Source organism: Mustela putorius, unplaced genomic scaffold (assembly GCF_011764305.1).
Source record: "Mustela putorius furo isolate JIRA1106 unplaced genomic scaffold, ASM1176430v1.1 tig00003898_pilon_pilon_pilon, whole genome shotgun sequence".
Taxonomy (NCBI): domain Eukaryota; kingdom Metazoa; phylum Chordata; class Mammalia; order Carnivora; family Mustelidae; genus Mustela; species Mustela putorius.
In genome coordinates this window covers 18,214,768-18,224,491 of record NW_025422047.1, presented here as the reverse complement: position 1 = coordinate 18,224,491, position 9,724 = coordinate 18,214,768, and the positions used below count along the sequence as shown (strand labels likewise).

The following is a 9,724-nucleotide window of genomic DNA, read 5'->3' as shown; positions in this document are numbered from 1 at the left end:
TTTGCATATTTTGAGTCTTCATCTCATTTATAAAGCACTCTAGTACCATATGTCAGAAATAGATGGATGAGACAAGGAGCTTACATTCTGAGAAATTATATAACACTTAATGCAAGGTAGAAAGTGTTAGATTCCTTATGAGAGATAGAAATAAAGTTCCAGTAAGTCTAAAGGAATGAATTACTCAATTTAGGGGATAAGTGGGATGAGTGGTAGAGGAAGGACTTTTGAGAGGTGGGTTGCTGAGGGCGTGGTGGCAGGTGAGGGAGATAGCGTTCTAGTAGAAGGATTCTTATTTTCAAATAAGCAAGGGCTTGGGAAAATGTGGACTGATAAAGGAAGTTTCGTTGGAGGGTATAGCCATGTGAAGGAAGGAATCTTGATTTTTCTCAACATTGTCCTTTCTTCCCAGCCTTTAATTCAGTAAATGATATACCACCGTGCATTTACCCACTCAGATACTCAAACCAACCTTGGAGTTGTACTTGATTCCTTAAAGACAGTGACCAACAGCCACCAAAATATACTGAATTTGTTGATCTCTCCTATTGCTGGCCCAATTCCCCAAGCCACTAATATTTCTTAGCTGGGCACTTGACTGTGGTTCCTAACACACCACTTTCCACTCCTATTACCTGTCCATGTTGTGCTCCTTTCCATTCCCCACATCTCCCTGCTTCCATTCTTTTTTTTTTTTTTTTTTTTTTAAGATTTTATTTGACAGAGATCACAAGTAGAGAGAGAGGGGGGAAAGCAGGCTCCCTGCTGAGCAGAGAGCTTGATGCCAACTCCATCCCAGGACCTGAGACCGCGACCTGAGCCAAAGGCAGAGGCTTAACCCACTGAGCCACCCAGGGGCTCCCCTGCTCCCATTCTTACAATTTAAAAATGTTCCAAACTTAATTCTGCCTGTATTTGATATATTTCTTTTCCATTAGACATTCCCCTGATTCATAGCTTGGTTGACTCTTTACTCATTCTGATCTTGGTTCAACTTTTAACTTCCTTATAGGGAGGTCTAATTAGTTATTGTATTCCTAGCAGTTTATACATACTCAAATGCTTATTGAATGAATACAATGAAATGGAATATTGGGTTGGACATGTAATTGGGAAACCAGATTAAGGACATGGATGCAGGGAAAATACAGTTTCAGCTGTGCCTAGCCTTTCCTTCATTGAGGTAGATCTTCGTTCTCTGAATGAGGAAGTGTCAAAGAACTTGCTGTTATAAGCCTTCACATCACTGAAATTGATATATGGATTTTCCATAGCAAGGATGGATTAGGTAGGTGTTCACTGCTTCTCTGCTCTTGGCTTGAGATCAGAACCTTGCAGGCATTCTCCATGTGATATCCAAGGCTCTTTACTGCCCTATTACCAACAGCAAGCTAATTAGTGTATTGTAGACTCATTACTGTAAACTTGCATATAAGCTAATGTTTCCAATGAAACATCTTTCTCTACAGATGTGAAATTGACCCTTGAATAATGCAGGGATTAAGGTGCCCAACCCCCTGCACAGTAGAAAATCCACAAATAAAACTTTTGACGCCAAAATACAACTACTAATTAACTGTACTTTTTTTATTTTTATTTTTTTTAAGATTTATTTATGGGATGCCTGGCTGGTTCAGTTGGTTGAGTACCTTTCGCTCAGGTAATGATCCAACCCTGGTCAACAGGGAATGTGTTTCTCTGCCTCCCCTCCGCTCCCCTTCCCCTGCTCATGCTCTCTCGCTCTCTCAAATAAGATCTTTAAAAAATTTGTAAAGGATTTATTTGACAGAGGGAGTGGGGAGGGACAGAGGGAGAGAGTCCTGAAGCAGACTCTCCACAGATTGCGAAGCCCCCTGCAAAGCTCCATCCCAGAACCCTGAGACCATGACCTGAGCCAAGAGGAAATCAAGAGCTGGCTCCTCAACTAACTGAGTCACCCAGGGGCCCCAAATTAAGCCTACTTTGGACTAGAAACCTTCCTGATAACAGTTGATGCGCATTTTGTATGTTACGTGTACTACATACATTATTCTTTGAGTAAGGGGAAATAAATTGTTTTTAAAATCATAAGGTAAGGGCGCCTGGGTGGCTCAGTGGGTTCGGCCGCTTCCTTCGGCTCAGGTCATGATCTCAGGGCCCTGGGATCGAGTCCCGCATGGGGCTCTCTGCTCAGCAGGGTGCCTGCTTCCTCCTCTCTGCCTGCCTCTCTGCCTACTTCTGATCTCTCTCTGTCAAATAAATAAAATCTTTAAAAAAATTTTTTTTAATTAAAATAAATAAATAATCATAAGGTAAATACATTTATAGTACTATGTTGAAAAAGTTCGCATAGGGGCACCTGGGTGGCTCAGTGGGTTAAAGCCTCTGCCTTCAGCTCAGGTCATGATCCCAGGGTCCTGGGATCAAGCTCCACATCGGGCTCTCTGCTCAGCAGGGAGCCTGCTTCCTCCTGTCTGCCTGCTTCTCTGTGATCTTAAAATCTTAAAAAAAAAAAAAAGTTCACATATAGAGAAGTGGTCCTGTGTAAGTGGTCCTGTGTAGTTCAAACCTGTGTTCAAGGATAAGGGTTACTGGAGAAATGATCACTGTAGAGCAGTCATATTTTAATTTAAGGATGAATATCAGAGGCAGATACACCAGTGGGTGGCTTTCTGCCAGGCTTTGCTAAGTTATAGAACACAAGGGGCACCTGGGTGGCTCTTTCAGCTAAGTATCTAACTTTGGCTCAGGTCATGACCTCAGGGTCCTAGGACTAAACATCACCCCCCACCCCCACCCCAAGGCCCTACACTGGGCATAGAGCCTGCTTGAGATTTCTCTCTTTTCCCGCTGCCCCAATCTCCACTCTTCCTCTCTCTCACATAAGTAAAATCCTTAAAAAAACACAACTTTCATGTTTTCAGTTATTCTCAACCACTTTAATATCGGTATTATGAGAAGCCCCAATTACTATGAATGTACTTGCTAAAAGAAGACTAAAAATAATAATTAAAAAAAAAATTGGAAGACAGTTACTACATCTGTCCTGTAAAACATCTGTCTTGAATACCTGTATGTAAGTTAGGTCTCTGGCTCAAGTTTTTTCCCGTTGGGGTAATTTAAGATGGTATATATAGTAGTGTTCCTGCCAAGTATATTTTCTCGTGTGTATATTTTCTCGTGTGTTAGGTTTATATGTAAACTTTAAAGATCCATTCATTGGACTTGTTTCATGTCTTTTAACTTTATGTTTTGTTACAACATTGCCAGCTGATTGCAGTAATTCAGTCAGAAGCAAAGAGGAAAACATTTCAATAAAAGGAGGGTAAAGTGTGGAGTTTAGCAGAGCAGTGAGAGTGGGACCTGAGGAAAGGCTGGAAAGGCTGATAGATAAGGAAATTTGTAGATCTGGTCACTTAACAACAGTTTCAGTAGAGAAGGTATGTATCCACATGGGGCTGAGGAATAAAAGAGCCATAAGTTAGTGGTAAGGGTGTGGTTCTTTTGAGAGATTGTGAAGCATGTGAAAGAAGGTACTAATTTTGGATTTGCTTTTAACTGGAGGAAAGATATGAGTTTGGTTATAGGCAAAACAAAAAGTAGAGAAGAAAAATCAAAGATGTAGAGGCAAAAAGGCAAGAACTAGGATGAAGAGCATGGCTGAAGACATCCTTGACATGTCTTTTCAGAGTCAGAGGATGAATGACTCAAGTTCAGGTAGGGAAAGGGACACTAGAGGAGTTGGCTCACCAAATGACCTTAGTCCCATTCATGAGAGGTGGTGAAGTCTTTTTTTCTGGGGTGTATGAGAGAAGAGGATGGAAGTTTGAGACCCAGAAGGGAAGCAACTTCATAAAAGCATATATGTACATTACTACAGGTCTAGAAAGGATCTAGAAATTTAAAAGTGGTTTCATTGCGGTCGTTGCTTAAATTTGTAACTTCTTTAAGAGAACCAAATGGAGCAAATGCTATCAAGCAGGGCATCAATCATAGGATAAAAATAGGGAAAAGAGTGATAGAAGGAAAATTTGGTTCTAGACTGTTAATAGATTTCTCTTTCTAGTCCTTTTTAAAAATTTTTAAATTTATTTTTATTTATTTGTGTATGTATACTTTTTAGTTCATGTCTTTTTTTTTTAATTTTTAAATTTTTATTAACATATAATGTATTATTAGCCCCAGGGGTACAGGTCTGTGAATCACCAGGTTTACACACTTCACAGCACTCACCATAGCACATACCTTCCCCAATGTCCATAACCCAACCACCCTCTCCCTACCCTCCTACCCCCAGCAACCCTCAGTTTGTTTTGTGAGATTAAGGGTCTCTCAGGTTTGTCTCCCTCCCAGTCCCATCTTGTTTCATTTTTTTCTACCTTAGCCCCCAGACCCCTCACGTTGCCTCTCAAATTCTTCATATCAGGGAGATCATATGATACTTATCTTTCTCTCATTGACTTATTTCACTCAGGATAATACCTTCTAGTTCCATCCACGTTGTCACAAATGGCAGGATTTCATTTCTTTTGATGGCTGCATCAGTATTCCATTGTGTGTGTGTGTGTGTGTGTGTGTGTGTGTGTGTGTGTGTATGACATCTTCTTTATCCATTCATCTGTTGATGAACATCTAGGTTCTTCCCATAGTTTGGCTATTGTGGACATTGCTGCTATAAACATTCGGGTGCACATGCCCCTTTGGATCACTACATTTGTGTCTTTAGGGTAAATACCCAGTAGTGTGATTGCTGGGTCGTAGGGTAGCTCTAGTTCATGTCTTTTATTAGCCTATATACAGTTATTTGTCTTCCAGTTTGTTGAAGCAATACGATGGACAACATTTGCCACAGTAACATCTGTCCAAGTGGCTAGCCATAAAAACTCCAGCACCACATTCATCTGAAGGGCACTCCCCATGAAGGCAACTGATTTTGGCATTCTCATCCTCCTGGTAGTATTTCAGGACAACCTGTTTAATCTTCTTTCTCTTACGTTTACTCTTCTTAGGAGTGGTAGAAAACTTCTTCCTTTTCTTAGCACCACCACGAAGTCTCAACACAGAAGAAGAAGAGTGGACCCTTTCTAAATGTTACATATCGTCAGATAAAGTACATCCATTTTCCAGTTGTTTGTCAGCAAAGATCAGTCTCTGCTGATCAAGAGGAATTCCTTCCTTACCCTGACTCTTCGCCTTTACATTTTTTATTGTACCTGAGGGTTCAACCTCGATGGCGATAGTCTTCCCCAGTAAGGGTTTTCATGAAAATCTGCATCTTGGTGGCAATTTCACCTGAGGTCTGGAGGAAAAGGAGGGTCAGACTTGGGGACATACGAGAAGGCATTGGGTTAGGCCGGTCGCCAGAGAGAGGCCCAAGAGCACACTGTCTAGTTTTTCTTTTTTAAAAGAAGTTTTCTTTTTTTAAAACTTTTTTTAAAGTTATGCTTGTATGTGATTCTGAAGTCAAGTAGTATAGAAAGGACATGAAAAACTAAAAATCACAATATAGACCTTTAACAGCAAGTTCAGCTCCCTAGTGGGAGAACTACTTGAAACACTCACTGTTTGCTGGCAGTTCCCTCCATACCTATCAATGGTATGTTTATATCACTGTTCTTGATTTCTTAATTTTAGATGTAAATTGATGGTTTTCAAGACTGATGGGGATTTGGTTATGCCTCCCACCCTCCTCTGAGGATTATAATATCACTACTCTTGATTCCTTTATACGCTTCCTTTACAATGTCTACTAGTATTTTTTAACTTTTTCTTTCTTTTCTTCCTTCCTTCCTTCCTCTCTCTCTCAATCTCTCTCTCTCTTTCTTTCTTTTATGTATTTCACACACAGCAGGATCCCTGCTTGGGGCTCAATTCCAGGATACTGGGATTATAAACTGAGCCGAAGGCCGACAGTTAAATGACTGAGCCACCCCGGCGCCCCAGCCTTAATTTCTTATAACGGCTGTCAACAGTAATTCTTGTCTCTCTGGTAGGTAAGATGACAATATTAATGCCCCATTTTTCCTTTTGACTATCATTCCACCATCTGTCTTTTGTTATCTGTATTCTTATAGTTACATTGTCAAAGTTGATTACATTTGCATTCTATTTTATTACTACTGTTAATAGTTAGCTTTATTGATTGATACAGTTCAATGCAGATCACAGTTTATACTAGGATCACATTTCTTTACTTAGTATTTTGTTTTTCTTGATTTTTTATAAAGATTTTAATTATTTATTGGACAGACATCACAAGTAGGCAGAGAGGCAGGCAGCTAGAGAAGGGGAAGCAGTAGTTATTTGTCTCTCTCTTTCTCAGCTTCTTGATTCTCCTGCATTTGGTCTTCCATATCACTAATTCTCTCCTGCTTCATTTATCCTAGCACTTTGAGTCTCTATTTTTTATTGCACCTCAGTAACAGTCTTTCTGATTTCCTCTTGGTTAAATTTTATTTCTTCAGAAAGGGATTCTGTAGAATTTTCTATGCTTTTTTCAAGCCCAGCTAGTATTTTTTTTTTTAAGATTTTATTTATTTATTTGACAGACGGAGACCACAAGCAGGCAGAGAGGCAGGCAGAGAGAGCAAGGGAAGCAGGCCCCCCGCTGAGCAGAGAGCCCGATGCTGGGCTCAATCCCAGGAACCTGAGATCATGACCTGAGCCGAAGGCAGCGGTTTAACCCACTGAGCCACCCAGGCACCCCCTCCCCCAGCTAGTATCTTTTTAATCATCATTCTGAACTGTAGTTCTGACATCTTACTAATGTCCATACTGATTAGGTCCCTGACAGTTGGTACTGCCTCTTATTCTTTTTTTGTTTTTTGGGTTTTTTTTTTTTTTTTTGAGGTGAGTTTTTCCTTTTTGTCATTTTGCCCAGAGAAGAATAGATGAATGAGAGAACAAAATGCTAAAATGGTAAGAACAACCCCAGAAAAATATACACTAAATAAATCAGAAGAGACTCAAAACCAGGGAGAAAAGAGAGAAAAAAAAGAATATGATCAGGCTGGTGAATTGAACAGAAGCCCACGCAAGTATATTTTGGGCTGTTAGAAGAAACTGCCTCCCAAATTTTAAAGAAAGAAAAACATACATGTATAAAAATAAGGGTAAATACAATGAAGGGATGGAATAGGATTGTAAAATAAAAATTAAGAAAGAGTTTGAAAAAGGAATTGATGGGGTGCCTGGGTGGCTCAGTGGGTTAAAGCCTCTGCCTTCGGCTCAGGTCATGATCTCAGGGTCCTGGGATCGAGCCCCGCATCGGGCTCTCTGCTCAGCAGGAAGCCTGCTTCTACTTCTCTCTCTGCCTGCCTCTCTGCCTACTTGTGATCTCTATCTGTCAAATGAATAAATAAAATCTTTAAAAAAAAAAAAAAAAAAAAAGAAAAAGGAATTGATAAGTTGGTTCAAAAGGAAAGAAGAAAAAAATTTTTTAAATTAGAAAATAAGAAAATTTTGAAAAGTAACTTTGAAAGACTGAAGAATCATGGGGAAAAAGCCATGAATTCTATGTGCTGTATTCCCCTTGCACTGGAGTTTTGCAGTTCTCATTGATCAGTAACCTAGGTCTTGGCTGGATGTTCTTGCCGGTCCTCTGGAGGAGAGGCCTGTTGCAGTGATTCTCAACTGTCTTTACCCGAGGTGGAACTGCACCACCCTTGCCAGGGGCCAGGCAAAGCAATCTGCTAGGGTTCACTTTTGTAGCTTTTCCCTGTAAGCTTTCCTTACAGATTTTGAGGATAAGAGTGAAAATGGCAGCCTCCCAATCTCTGGCCTTGGAGCAGCTGAGAGCTAGGGCCCCACTCCTCAGGGAGCCCTCAGAGAAAAACAGTCCATCACTCATTTCTCCTTGGTCTCTGGCCCCGCTCCATGCTCACCCAGCCTGTGACCGGGCATTTCTATCTCCGGCACATGGCCCCATTTGGAGTTTCCCAACCCGCCAGATTCCAACACCGCGCTCCTGTGCTGCTGCTCCTATGGGAGAAAGGGGAATGTCCCCGCATCTGCCCCTTGTTGGGCCCCTGGCCCCCAACTGTGCCACAGATCCCAGTTTATGGCAACCCCAAGCTGAGGGCCCACTCCTGGGCTTGTGTTTGCAGCCGGCTTCCCTGCTCCAATACCTGGGAGTTCTGCCACACACAGGCACCCCTGGTCTTTCTGGGAACCCAAGGGTCATGAGACTACACTGTCCCTGTGAGGATTCCACTCCTGCTTAGCTACCTGAGTGATGTCGCTCACCAGAGCAGACTTCGGAAAGTTTTGATTTTGGGCTCCATTGCTCTATCACTTGCTGGTAGCCGGCTGATGGAAGTGAGTCCCAGGTGATATATGGGTCTGTCTTCCCATGTATCACCTGGGACTCACTTCTCCTCACATCTTACCTTCCAGAAGTGGTTGCTTTTCTGTTCATAGAATTGCTGCTATTCTCCTCTTCGATCTCCTGTTGAGTTTGTAGGTGTTCAGAATGGTTTGATAGATGTCGAGCTGAATTCCTGGGGCCAGACAGAATTAGGTCTCCCAGTTCTCCATCATCTTGTTAGCCCTCCAGATAGTAGTTTCTTTTTATTTTTTTTTAATTTTTTTTTTAAGATTTTATTCATTTATTTGACAGACAGAGATCACAAGTAAGCAGAGAGGCAGGCAGAGAGAGAGAGGAGGAAGCAGGCCTCTCGCCGAGCAGAGCGCCCGGTGCGGGGCTCGATCCCAGGACCCTGGGATCATGACCCGAGCCAAAGGCAGAGGCTTTAACCCACTGAGCCACCCAGGTGCCCCCAGATAGTAGATTCTAATACTATTCTCCAATGAAAGGAACCAGAGCTTCTCAGAAAAATGGCTAATTCTAGGACTGGAGAGGAAATATATAAGATGAATCGGTAGCCTCTTGTAGTGCTAGAAAGTGAGGAAGTGCTTTGAAAAACAAAGCAAAACAACAACAACAACAAAACCCACACACAGTTATGGAGGTTTGTGTCAAAAGGACACAGGAACCAACTGAAAGCTCCCAGTGGCCAAAGCTTGATCAATTTGAGCAACAAAATTAAGAGGTATTAGATTATAACCCAGAGTATAAAGTAAGTATCCATGAGTTCATGGTGATATTAATGATTGAATGAATAAGTGGGGAAGGTGAGACAAATTGACCATGCAAAAGAATTCCAAATTTATGTACATACTCTGTCCTCAAGAAAGTGCCGCATAACTTCCCACTCCTGAAGTATGGACTCTACAGAGTGACTTCATTCAAGAGTATGGAAAGGGATCTGTGTGTTAGTTTGCTAGGGCGGCCATAACAACATACCACAGACTGCATGGCTCAACAACAGATATTTATTTTTTCACAGTTCTGGAGGTTTGAAGTCTGAGATCAAAGTATTGGCAAGTGTGGTTTCTGCTGAGATTGCTCTCCTTGTCCTGCCGCTGTGTCTCCTGTGTCTTCACGTGGTCTTCTCTCTGCAGATGTTTGTGCTCTAATCTCCTCTTCTAAAGACACCAGACCTTGGATTAAGACCCAACTGACCACATTTTAATTTAATTACCTACTTAAAGACACTCTCATGATACAGTTACATTCTGAGTTACTGAGGGTTAGAGCTCAAGGTAAGAATTTTGAGGAGAGGGGCGCTTGGGTGGCCCAGTGGGTTAAGCCTCTGCCTTTGGCTCAGGTCATGATCCCAGAGTCCTGGGATCAAGCCCCACATCGGGCTCTCTGCTCCACGGGGAACCTGCTTCCCTCTCTTAT

At 41.8% G+C, this 9,724-nt stretch overlaps 1 pseudogene; it reads right to left on the bottom strand.

The window, feature by feature from the left end:
- Positions 1 to 4,779: 4,779 nt before the first annotated feature.
- Positions 4,780 to 5,254, bottom strand: LOC101679174 (annotated as a pseudogene).
- Between the last annotated feature and the right edge of the window lie 4,470 nt (positions 5,255 to 9,724).